An 11,781-nucleotide genomic window follows, 5' to 3' on the forward strand; every position below is an offset into this window, starting at 1 on the left:
CCCCCCTTTCTTTATCCCTTTCTTCTCCTTCTGATCTTCCTAGTTCTTATGTTCCATAGATGAGAGAAATCATATGATAGTTGTCTTTCTCTGCTTGACTTATTTCACTTAGCATTATCTCCTCCAGTGCCGTCCATGTTGCAGCAAATGTCAAATATATACAATTGTATACATACAATATACAAGTAATATATAGTATATATATTAGTGATATACAATATATACAATATTATATACAATATATAACACATACAATACAATAATATATACAATATACAATATAATATATACAATATACAATATAATATATACAATATGTACAATATACAATATATACACACATATATCGAATAAAGATAAAGTTTTGGCTCATGCAATTATGGAGGCTGAGAGGCCCCACGATCTGCCACCTGCCAGCTGGAAACCCAGGAAAGCTGGTAGTGTAGTTCAAAGGCCTGAGAGCCAGAGAGCCAGAGAGCTGATGGTATAGATTTCAGTTTGAGTCTGAAGGCCGGAGAGCCAGGAGCTCCGAAGTCAGGAGAAGACTGATGTTCCAGTTCTAACAGTCAGGTAGAGAGAGAATTCAACCATCCTCCGCCTTTTTGTTCTATTCAGGCCCTTAACAGATTGCATGAGGTCCGCTCACATTGGGGAGGGCAATCACCTTTACTAAGCCCCCCATTCAAATGTGAATGTGAAACTTTTCTGGAAACATCCTCACAGACATACCTGGAAATAATGTTTAACCAGATATCTGGGCATCCTGTGGCCCATTCAAGTTGACACATAAAATTAACCATTAACAGAAAATTCCTGGGGTGGGGCCAGAAATTTTGCATTTCTAACAAGCTCCCAGGGGACATCTGTTCTGCAGGTCAGTAGACCACAGTTTTAATAGCAAGATTTCAGAGGCTCTGTAATGGTGCTGGTCATGAGTGCTCTTCATCAGACATTTCTCACTGTGCTTTCTGGGCACGTGGTAGGCTTCTACTTCTTGGCCCCCACTGTGGTTGGGTGGGGCCAGATGACTAGTTCTGGCTAATGAGAGTGAAAGATGAGAGTCACTTCTAGGACAGAGTATTTAGTTGCCCCTTCAAGACTCTCCAAAGCTCTTTTTCCCTTTGCCACAGCAATGGGCAATGTTTTAGAATGGTGTCTGCTCCAGCAGAGGACCCCTTGGGTGAGGATGGCATGGAGCCGAGCCCTCAGCCGACCTGTGAGGACATGTAGTGAGAACAAGACCTACGTGCTTGTTGTTTTCAGTCATTGACATTTAGGGGGGTGTTTGTTACTGCAGCATAACCTCGCCTATCCTGACTGATAACACTAATCTCATTCCCATTTTACAAAAGAAGGAACTAAGTCCAAGAGGAATGACTTGTCTGTGCTCTGACACCTGGCTAATGAAGTCTTAGTCTCTGACCTGACTCCCACTCTCCCTCTCTTTCCATCAACTGCTAATGCCTCTCCCACTTGGGTCTCCCAGACTATGTGCCCGACGCTCGTCACATGTCATTTCCTTTCATCTTCACAGCAACGATTTAAGGTCAGTGAATTATCATCCCATTCTTTGTGTGAGGAAACGGAGGCCAGAGGCATAGCAAGTAGATAGGATTTGAACCTACGACCATCTGAGCCAAAGCACAGATTTTTCCCATTATACCACCCTGCCTCAGATCTGCCAAAAAGGTATTTTAATAATGGTAAACACTTGATTCCAGGCAGTGTTATCAATGCTTTAACTATGTCCCTATTTACAGCAGTCCTGTGAGGTAGATATTATCTTCAAGAACATCCTCGTTTATAGATAAGGACACTGAGGCACAGAGAACTTAATTTGTCCACAGTCACACAGCTAGTAAATGGCGGGATCGGGATTTGAATCCAGGCAGCTGACTCCAGATTCCACACTCACACCCACTACACTTTATTCCTGTGAACAAAGCTCACGCATATATTTCTCTCATATGATATATATGTACACATGTATTTATCATTTATATACATAATATACCTATATTGTCATACATGATTTTTATTTGCTTAGATTGCAGAGTATTTTCTTCCCTACTAGCAAGATTCTGCTGCACAACTGTTCCAAGTTGAGTTCTTTTTTTAAAACAAGATTTATTTATTTATATGAGAGAGAGAGAGTGCGCAAGTCGGGGGAGAGGCAGAGGGAGAGAGAGAGAATCCTCAAGCAGCCTCCGTGCTAAGCGTGGAGCCCAGTGCGGAGCTTGATCCCAGGACCCTGAGATGACCTGAGCTGAAATCAAGGGCCAGCTGTTTATCTGACTGAGCCACCCAGGCACCCCCCCCCATGTTGATTTCTTATCCTAACTGCAGGGACCCGGGTATTCTGCACATCCAGCACGATGTGATTAATAATTTTTTTCAACCTGGGGGGAAAAAAAGGACATTCTTTTCAATCCTGAAAAAAAATTTATTTTTAACAAGCTTGGAAGGACCCAGCTGCCAAGAAGCCCCGGGACTCTGGGCCTCCAGCTCACTCTTCTCTTCTTGCCTTTACACCTCTCAACCCTTTCTTTGTTTGAGGAGATGTTTCTGCTTCAGGCTTGACTGCCTCCTGCCCCCTGCCTGCCACTTCTGGTATTCATGCAGAAGTCATTCTCAAGTCCTGGACAAAAGCTCCTTGTCCTCTAGGCTCCAGGTCTCCTTGGCACACACACTCCCTGTGTTTCCAGGTACCTAAGACTCTGGATCCTGGGTCTGTCCTGTCAGAACATAAAGGTGCTGGGCTCAGTGGGACCTTGACTCAGGACCTAACAAGACAGGAGAGCAAAAGCCAGTGGGCTGATCCCTAGGGGTACCTAAATTTGGAGTAAGGATGGGGGACTTTAGAGAAATGGCTCTGTTTCTGTGCTCCCAGACCCTGAGGTGCTGCAATAGGCTTTCTTTCCGGCCCTGAGAATCTGTCACAGGCAACTGTTTCTTTGTAAGTCAAACTTTGTTTCCTATCTCAACACACACACACACACACACACACACACACACACACACACACACGAGAAAAGAATTAGGAAAATGCTTAATGTTGTAAGTGCTTGAAGTCAGAAACAAGAAAGGCATTGCCAAGGCACTTCCTGGCTTGGTGCATGCGCAGGTGATTAACGCACTGTTTAGGGAGGAACTGAGGTCTGGTGGACAAACATGGAGTTCTAACCACAGCCCAGTTATTAGTCCACAGGAAACATCCTGTTACTATTATAAAGATGAAGTGCTACTTTTTTTTTTTTTTTGAAGAACTTTCTAAAAGTCTTCCTTTCCATTCTGATTCAGCTCAAGTCTGTGAGACAGGAAGGTCTCAGGGCAGCCATGCCTGCAACATTAGCTAATCAGACTCCCAAGAAACATTCCATTCTGCTTAGGAGGGCTTTGGAGAATGGTTTGCTCCTGGTGGCTTTTAAAATAAACTGAGGGTTGCCAGGCTGAATGGACTCCCTGAGGGGCCAGTGACCTGGTTCCAGGCTGGTGCCCAGCAGGCTTGCTTCCCGGTGGGATGGTGGATGTATCATTAAACATCGTTGCTCTGCCTCTTCCCCATTCTTTGTGGATGAAAAAGGAAGTCTCGTAGCCTCTGTCCCTTCCCATTTAAAATTGGGGAAACCGAGGCCCAGGAGAGTAATAACAAAAGTTAATAGTAACAACCAACACACACAGAGCACTTTATATTAGCTTATCTGTAAGTGCCAAGGGGAGGGGCGTTGTGGCATAGTGGCAAGAAAGATTTGGTTTCAGATCCTGGTTTTGCCGCTTTGAAGCTGTATGACCTTGTGTAAGTAACTAACCCTCTCTGAGACTCCATTTCCTGGTTTGTAAAACATTGATAATGATACCTGTTCTTCAGGGTTGTTGTAAGGAGCAGAAATAATGGATGTAAAGTACATAGAGTAGTGCCTGGAACCTAGGCGGTACCTGATCAGTGGTCTTTTTTTTTATTAGGGACACGATGCAGGCCGGCCATAGGATAAATAGTGTTTTCCAACCCTGCTTGACAGCAAGAATTGCCCAAGGACCTGGTGGAAAACAGATTCCCAGGCCTCATCCCCTGCCGTCTCTGGAGAGGCGCGCGAATCTAGAGTGTAACAAGTCACCAGGTGATTCCTATCAGGCCGTTTTTGGAACACATCCCGGAACCCTCTACTCCAGTCTCTTGGTTTGGCTCTTTTGTCCTCGATGCACCTGGCCCCATATTCTGTAAAGCTTTAGCTTTTGCTTGAAGGTGGACATGATTAAAAGGTCATCTCTCATTATAAATTCTCAAAGAGAACGTGCCTTGAACTTTGCACAGATTTATGCCTGAAAAGCTGTTTGCCAACGTAATTTGGGGTGTGTGTGTGAGGGAGGGAGGGAGAGAACAGGCATATATCTAATACCTTAGTTTGCTGTTCAAAGGAATGCATTCAGTTCAACTAATGAGTGTTATTTGAGTGACTGTTATATGCTGGGGAGACAAAGATAAACAAGATGCAGGCCCCGTCTTCAAGGGGCTTACGTAGAGCCCACTGAGGAAGATGGTCATGTAAACAGGCACTTACAACACTGTAGTTACATAAGGTTAGCACAGGGAGCTGGGAGGGCACGGAAGGGGAAGTGCGCCCAAGTCAGGGTTGGGGCCTCTGGGAAGTTCTAGGGGAAGTGACATCTGAAGGTGAGACCGATACACTGGAATTTAGTCTCAAATCCTTTTGCAAAGTGAATGATCCTTCCTTAATTTATCCATGTGGAAAAATGAGCTTTCACATCATTGGTAACCCTGGATACATTTATACAACCACGCAGCTGCACAAATACTGAGTTCCTGCTATGGGCAAGGCACAGAGTGAAGTGTCGTAGGGCAACTAGGGTGACAAAGGCCCAATCCCTGGGCTCAGGGAGTTCACACCACACCTCCGCAGGATTGATTTCATTTCTCATCTAGGTCATTCATCCCGTGTGATCTGTTTATGACTGAACAGGTAGTTTATTACCCAGCTTCTAACTCCCTTTGCTGAAAAGACTGTTTATTCCCTTTCATCACCATGTAGTAGGGAAATCCAGTCCCCACCAACACTTAAACTCAGGCATACATTTTACCCAAGAGAAAAATCAAAGTGCACGCTGGAGTTCATGGCGCGGTTTGCAGATCCAAGCCATGATGCTGGGGAGGCCTGGATGGGTCTTTGTGGTCTGTTGGGTCTGCATCTCTGGCAGCCCGCAGACCTGGCAGCTCCTGTGCTAAGTCAGGCTTTCTTTCCCTCTGGGCCTCACGGACCCTGATGCCTTTCAAATCACCTGTCTCTGCCCCAAGAAGGGAAAGAGGCAAGGAGGAATGGAATTCCTTGTGAATTATGATAATTACATCATGTCTAAAAAAAGATGGCAAGGTGTTTAAGCCAGCAGGTGAAGTCCCCACACCGTCCGTGCTTGTCTGTGGGTATGGTCTGGTAGGAGCTGCTTAGACATTTTGAGTGAAGGTGTGTTCCCATCTTGCAGAGGGGGAACCTGAGGTACAAGAGGTACAAGACGGGGAACCGGAGGCAGTGTTGGACACCTGGCGGTTTGAGCCCTGCTAAGCTCATTTTTCAAAATCTCCCCTGAATACCACCCTCTCCCTGCCCTCCAACCTCCCCATTCCCTGCCTCTCAAAAGAACAAGCCTAAAGCATCTGCCTCCTGTTTTTTGCCAAGTTGCTCCCACTTCCTGAGACCCTGCCCCCCTCTATCTGCCTGGTGAAATTCAACCCATCCTTCAAAGCCCAGCTCAGGTGTCACTTCTCCTCCTGGTTGGAATTCATCTCTCCCTCCCGGGCACTCCTTGGCTTGGCCCTTTCTCTCATTACTTCTCCTAGGGAACCTGGCTTAGCCTCCCAGATCCTCAGTGTTCTCCTTTGTGCACAGGCATAGTAGTAACATCTACAGTTATCTTGAACCCCCTGTAGCTCCTGGTCTTCTTCCATGATGTTACGAAAGCTGCCAGAAGAGCGAATGCTTCCTGAGGCCCATTATGTGTCATGCCCAGTGTTTAGGACTTTACTGCCCATTATCTCATGTAATTGTCAGTCAAGACTCCTAGACGGGTACTAGTATTATCTTCACTCCACAGATGAGTGGGGAGGCCCAGAGAGGTGAAATGCCTCTTCCGAGGTCACACAGCTAGTACTTCGAGCAGAGCCAAGTTTACCATACGCCAGAGCTAGGGTCCTAATCACCGGACCCCCTCCGATGCCGGCTCTCCGCCTCCCCGCCAGGGAGGATGGGGCGGGGAGAACACAGCACACAGCGCGCCTCCTACAATTTAGGGGTTCATTCACCCCCAAGCCTACCCACCGGCCGGGTCAAGCAGGCCTTCGCGGGGTCGTTGTCTAAACGCAGGCCTGGCTGTGCCCTCGGTAGGGATCTCGGTCATCATCTGGGCCATGCAGCGGAGCCGAGGCTGGGACGCCTGTACCGAGGGGTACCGGCTCGAGCGGCGCGACAGCCGCGGAGCCGGTCCTGGGTCCCGAGTCCCGGGTCCCAGGAATGTGGGAGGGCTGGGCGGAGAGGGCGGGCACGGCAGGGGCGCTTCCTCTGCCCGCGGGAGGGGAGACGCCAGGGCGCGCGCGGGGCGCGCCACCGCCCCCTCCCCGCCGCCGGGCCGGCTGGGCGGGGGCGTGGGCTGCAGCGGGAGGGCGGCGAGGGGCCGCGGTGCTCTGCAGCCGCCTGGCCGGCCAGGCGGGAGGAAGCGATGAATATTCAGAGGGGGAGGGGGAAGGGAGGGGGCTGAGCGCTCGCCGCGGCTCCCTGCAGCCCGAGCCGCATGACGCGCGGAGGAGGCAGCGGGAGCCGCAGAAGCCGGGATCAGAACGCCGCACGCGGGGGGTGGGCGCCGCTTGCTCCGCCCCACGAAGCCCCTGCGCGCCCAGGGACGCGTCCCTCCCGCGGCAGCCGCGCCAGGCTCCGCCGTGTGGCCGCCGCCGCCGCCGCCGCTGCCATGTCCCCGGGGAAGCCCGGGGCGGGCGGAGCGGGGACTAGGCGGACGGGCTGGAGGAGGAGGAGGAGGAGGCGGCGGCTGGAGGCGGCGACGAGGGCGCCCGCACTCGGGCGCACGGCGGGACCCGACTCGCGCGTCCCGGGCACGTTCCAGGGCGCGCGGGGCATGAAGCGGGCGGCGCGGGAGGCGCGGCCGCCTCCGCGCTCGCCGGGGCTGCGCTGGGCGCTGCTGCCGCTGCTGCTGCTGTTGCGCCTGGGCCAGGTGAGCGGCCGGGTGGGCCCGGGCGCGGGGGCGGGGGGGGCGGGCGCGGAGGGTGGGGGCGGGCCTGGCATCCCCTGCACCTGCCCGGGTGTGCCCTGCCTGCGGGGTCCGTGGGTGGTGGCGAGGGGCCCGAGTGCTCCGAGCCCCCCTCTTGGAGGGGGCTCGCCGGAACCCAGCCGGCCTCGGGCGCCGGCGACCGAGCCCCTGCCCCGGCTGCCCAGTTCCGGAGGAAGCGCGGCGGGGTCCGGGGTCCCGGGGTGCCCGTGGCCTCCTGGTGGAAGCCTCCGCGCGGGCTCCAGGCCATCTCTGGCCCGGCCCTTCCCCGAGCTGGTCACATCTGGCCGGCGCGGGCCCGGCTAGCCCGCCCGCGGCGGCCGGAGGGGGCGTGTTTGCGAAGGGCTCGCGTCGCGGAGCGGGGCCGGCCTGGCCGAGCGCGGCCGACCTCCGACCCGGCCTGCAGGGGCCCAGGGGGCCGGGCCGAAGGGCAGCGGCGGCGGCCGAGGCGGGGGGGCAGCCGGCGCAGGGGCGGGAGCGGGGCCTCCGGGCCGAGGGCACCGCTTCTGGGGGAAGTCCCCAGCCCCGGCAAAGGTGGCCACTCGCAAGGCGTTCGTCAAGGCGACGGTCCCCTTCCCGGAGAAACTGCTTGCTTCCCTGGGCGTTTATTTCGTGCTTTGTGGGCGCAGGCTCTTCCCCCACCGCCCTGTTTTCTAGCTTCGCTTTTCAGATACTGCTGTGCCTGGCATTTTGGCTACCGACCTTTCTGAAAGCGCCGTTTCCCCTTCATAGTATTCCCACTGGGGCTGAGGCAGGGCAGCTGGGAGACGTTCCCATGTCACAGATAGGGAACTTGAGAGGGAGAAGTGAAAGAGCAGAATCACCCAGCCCTGGTCTCGGGAGCTGAGCAAGCGGGTTCGTCCTCCCAGCCTTCTAGGAGCCTGCTAGGGTCCTGCACCCACGGTCCAGTGTGGCCTGGTGATACCCCTGTTGTGCGTTTTGTTAATGAAAATCATGCTTGTTTTATACAAACAACACCTCTAAGGAGCTGATGATGTCGGGAGCCTGGGAAATGACTTATTGGCTGAGGATGGAACCTGGTTTCAGGGAAAACTTTTCAAGCACAGATACAGGATTGTCTGAGAGCAGAAACATCAGCCTTGGGGCCGCCAAGAAGCCTAGCAGTCAGGATAAGGGAGCTGGGACCCATGGTAACTCTCAGCACCCAGAGAGTTGCTCTGGGTGCAGGCGTCCCCTCCCAGGTTTCTTCAGTAGACTTGGGAAGGCAGTGTGACCTTCTCCTGCAGAGAATCCTGGACTAGCTCTAGGGCCAGTCTTCAGGGCTGGACTGCTCTTCAGTTCCCCACACCTTCTTTAACAGCAGTTGTAGCGTGGGCTAACAGTACCTGCCCCCAAGAATTGTTTGAGGACCTTCCACTGGCCAGTGTCCGAAAGAACTTCGTAAACATTAAAAGGTGTCCAGATGGGGTTACATTAAGGCACAGTGTGTATGGACTGCCTTCTGCCTGTCCCTGTAAGGAAACTCGTGGAGAACAGTCTCTGAAATTAAAACTAAAATCGCCTCATAATGGAAGATCTCTTGGACCAAAGTTTATACTAAAATACTTGCTCTTCATTTATTTTTAGTTTAATTTGACACACATATATATTTTTTTTATTATATTATGTTTTTACTTTGTCCATGGTGGTTGCTAGCTATGCTTTGAATCAGTGAAAAAATGTCTGGGGTAAATTGATTGCTTGCCCAATCCTTCCTTGTATTTCAGTAGCAAATTGCTGCTCTCTGCTTGTCCCCTATTTAGATATTTCCTTCCTCTCTAATGCGTTCTGTGGAAACTCAAGGGGACTCTTCTTATGTCTCGTTTTGGGATACATTATAAAATAGGAAATCTAAAAGGCTCTCTGAAACAGCATTTTCAAAATCCGCAGTTGACAGTTCATTTTGAGAGTGGAAGTTTCAGGGAATTTTCGAGCCAGACCAGAGAGAGCCCAAACCGTTCATTTTTTAGGTGAGAATATTGAGGCCTAGAGAAGATGGTGACCAGGCTGAGGTCACCTGGTAAGACAGTAGAGGAGTTGGGACTGGAACCTGTGTTGCCTGCCTCTGCCTAGTATTTTCATGATGCCCTTTCTTTCTTTCTTTCTTTCTTTCTTTCTTTCTTTCTTTCTCGCTATGGTTTCACTTTGCTGTTACTTTTAACTGTAGGCACAGCCCTACCTCACTGTGTCCTCCCAATACTGTGGGTATAAATTGAATTTTTCAAAAGGACACATATTTGAGATTGGAAGTTGTATTTGAGATTTCTGAAGTTTGTGCATTTAGGAAATGTGGGTGAAGGTATCAGGCTACCTCCCTAACATTTGACTGGTTTTCTGAAGCTTGGATAGTGTGTGTGTGTGTGTGTGTGTGTGTGTGTGTGTGTGTTTTAAATGGAATCAACTGTAGCAGGTTTAAATAATGGACAAGTCATGGTAAAGACACAGCTCTGCGAGGGAATTAATGAGGATGGGTGTGGAAGCTGAAGAGCGGAGATGGCTGGAAGATTCAGTGCTTAGTAGGGCCGGAAGATCCATTTTTGACCCTGGCATCTCATTCCCCTTCTTCAAGACAGGAAGGACGGTCAGAGATGATTCCAGCATGAGGACTGTGCTAGTTGCAATGTCTGACTCCACCCATTCTCGTAGCATTTTTGTACACTAATTTTGGTTTATGTGTATGTTTAAGGCAATGTGACCAAGCAATCCTGTCCCTCCGCCCCCCTTGCCTCCTTTTCTTGGGAAATATAGTCCTGACAGATTCTTTGAGAAACAGCTTGATAGTGGGCTGCTTTAAAATGGGGGAAAAGAAAAAAAAAAAAAAAAAGCTGGTGACTGGTAGCTGTTTTGTTGGTCTTACAGTGTTTTGGATTTGCTTTTTCTCTGCTTTCTTGTTTCCTGGTGAATAATAACTGTTTGCGTCTGTGATCTATAATAGCTAATCCTTAAGCCTGCTTACCTACCTGCTTCATCCAGACTACAAAAAATATTTTGACTCCTCTTTCAGTTGCTTGTTAAAATCTCGTATGGGCGACTTTAAATATTTTTGTTTTGCTTCAGAACAACAACGGAAAAACCAAACGATTATGTTTTGTTTGCAGACAGTTTAAGAAAACAGAGCAGACCGGGTTATGGTTAGACGGTGACTTTGAGTTGATTTCAAGTTGAGCCCACGATGAAGACAACCGTGGATCCCCAAGCTTTCCTGAGTGGGGAGAGCCCTGGCTCCTGACTGAGCAATTTCGGTCAGCAAAGAGGTTATTTAGCTCCTAAAAGTAATTTTTGCTTGGGGTTGAGGCCGAGGTAGAGTTGCTGAATGACTGCAGGCCTGGGTTTAGCCAGCACATCGTCTGCAATTACTTCTTAGTCCATTCGCTGCTTGGCCAAGGGGATTATTTTGAGTGCGGGCTAAGAGGCAATTTTCTGTGTATTTCCTTTTAACCTAACACTGCTGGTAATATTATAATTAATAGGTAACATAATACATGGCAGGTACTGGGCTCAGGGTTGGAATGCATTATCTCATTTGACCATTCCAGAAATACGAAAAGGTAGGTGCTGTTCATGTTCCCATTTTATCTGAGAGAAAACTGAGGTGCCGAACTCCCCAACGGCTCGTAACTCGGATGTGGTAGAGCCAGGTCTGATGCTTTCACCGCCCCCATTTACTGTCCTGTGCTGTACAAAGTCATGTATTTTAGAGAAGGTCTTCAGTGTGCAAGTAAGAGGTGAGGTGACAGACTTGTGGTGAAGAACAGGCTTGTGGGTTCTGAACCCCGATGGGGCAGGGAGTCGTTTTGGCTTCTCTGCATCCTGTCCTCGAAAGGATCTGCTCCATTTGTGACATGGACAACTCAGGTAGCTCTTTCCTGCTCGTGTTGCTTTGGGAGCCTGAGTCTCGGTGGAAACAGGGTCTGGAGTGGAAAGGCCTGGGTTCGGGTCCTCGCCCTGCCACTTAGTAGCTGCGTAAACTTGGGCAAGTCCTTTAACCTCTGTGACTCCTCATTTCCTTATCTGGAAAATGGGACTGATGCTTCCTGCTTCCCTGGGTGGTTGAAGAGGATCAAATACGATAGACGAGGAACGGCCATATAAAATCCAAGGCACGATTCTAAGGTTGTGGCCGCGGCTGTTATTTGGGGAGAAGTGGGGCTTCACATCATTAGTTTGTATCGCAAATACTTATCAAGCATTTCTCACTGAGCGACACCTGTGGACGTGCAAGATGAACTTAGCTCCGTCACAAAACATTTTTTTTTAATGTTAAGAATTATTTATTTTTGGGGGTATTAGTAAATAAAAATAGTTGTATATCATGTCCGTGATTTTATAGAGTGACGCTAAATATAGTATCGTGGTATATAAATTTGTTTATGTCTAATAAAAAGCTGATCAAAGAAAAATATTGGGTAAATAGTTATGAAAGGATGATATGGTATGGCAGACCTGTAAAGGTGAAAAATGGCTTCAGTGTGGGAAATACTGGGCACACAGCAG

General features: G+C 50.0%; 1 long non-coding RNA gene across 7 annotated transcripts in view; it reads left to right on the forward strand.

Annotated features, from left to right (window-relative positions):
• The window catches only part of LOC103672300, an 87,800-nt gene extending 83,522 nt beyond the window's left edge, over window positions 1-4,278 (forward strand). For all 7 annotated transcript variants that reach the window (XR_005837107.1, XR_005837104.1, XR_005837106.1 and 4 more), the window contains one exon: window positions 3,964-4,278. This is a non-coding gene — a long non-coding RNA (uncharacterized LOC103672300). The remainder of the gene's footprint in view (window positions 1-3,963) is intronic.
• The last annotated feature ends 7,503 nt before the right edge of the window (window positions 4,279-11,781 follow it).

This window comes from Ursus maritimus, unplaced genomic scaffold (assembly GCF_017311325.1).
Source record: "Ursus maritimus isolate PB19 unplaced genomic scaffold, ASM1731132v1 scaffold_23, whole genome shotgun sequence".
Taxonomy (NCBI): Eukaryota; Metazoa; Chordata; class Mammalia; order Carnivora; family Ursidae; genus Ursus; species Ursus maritimus.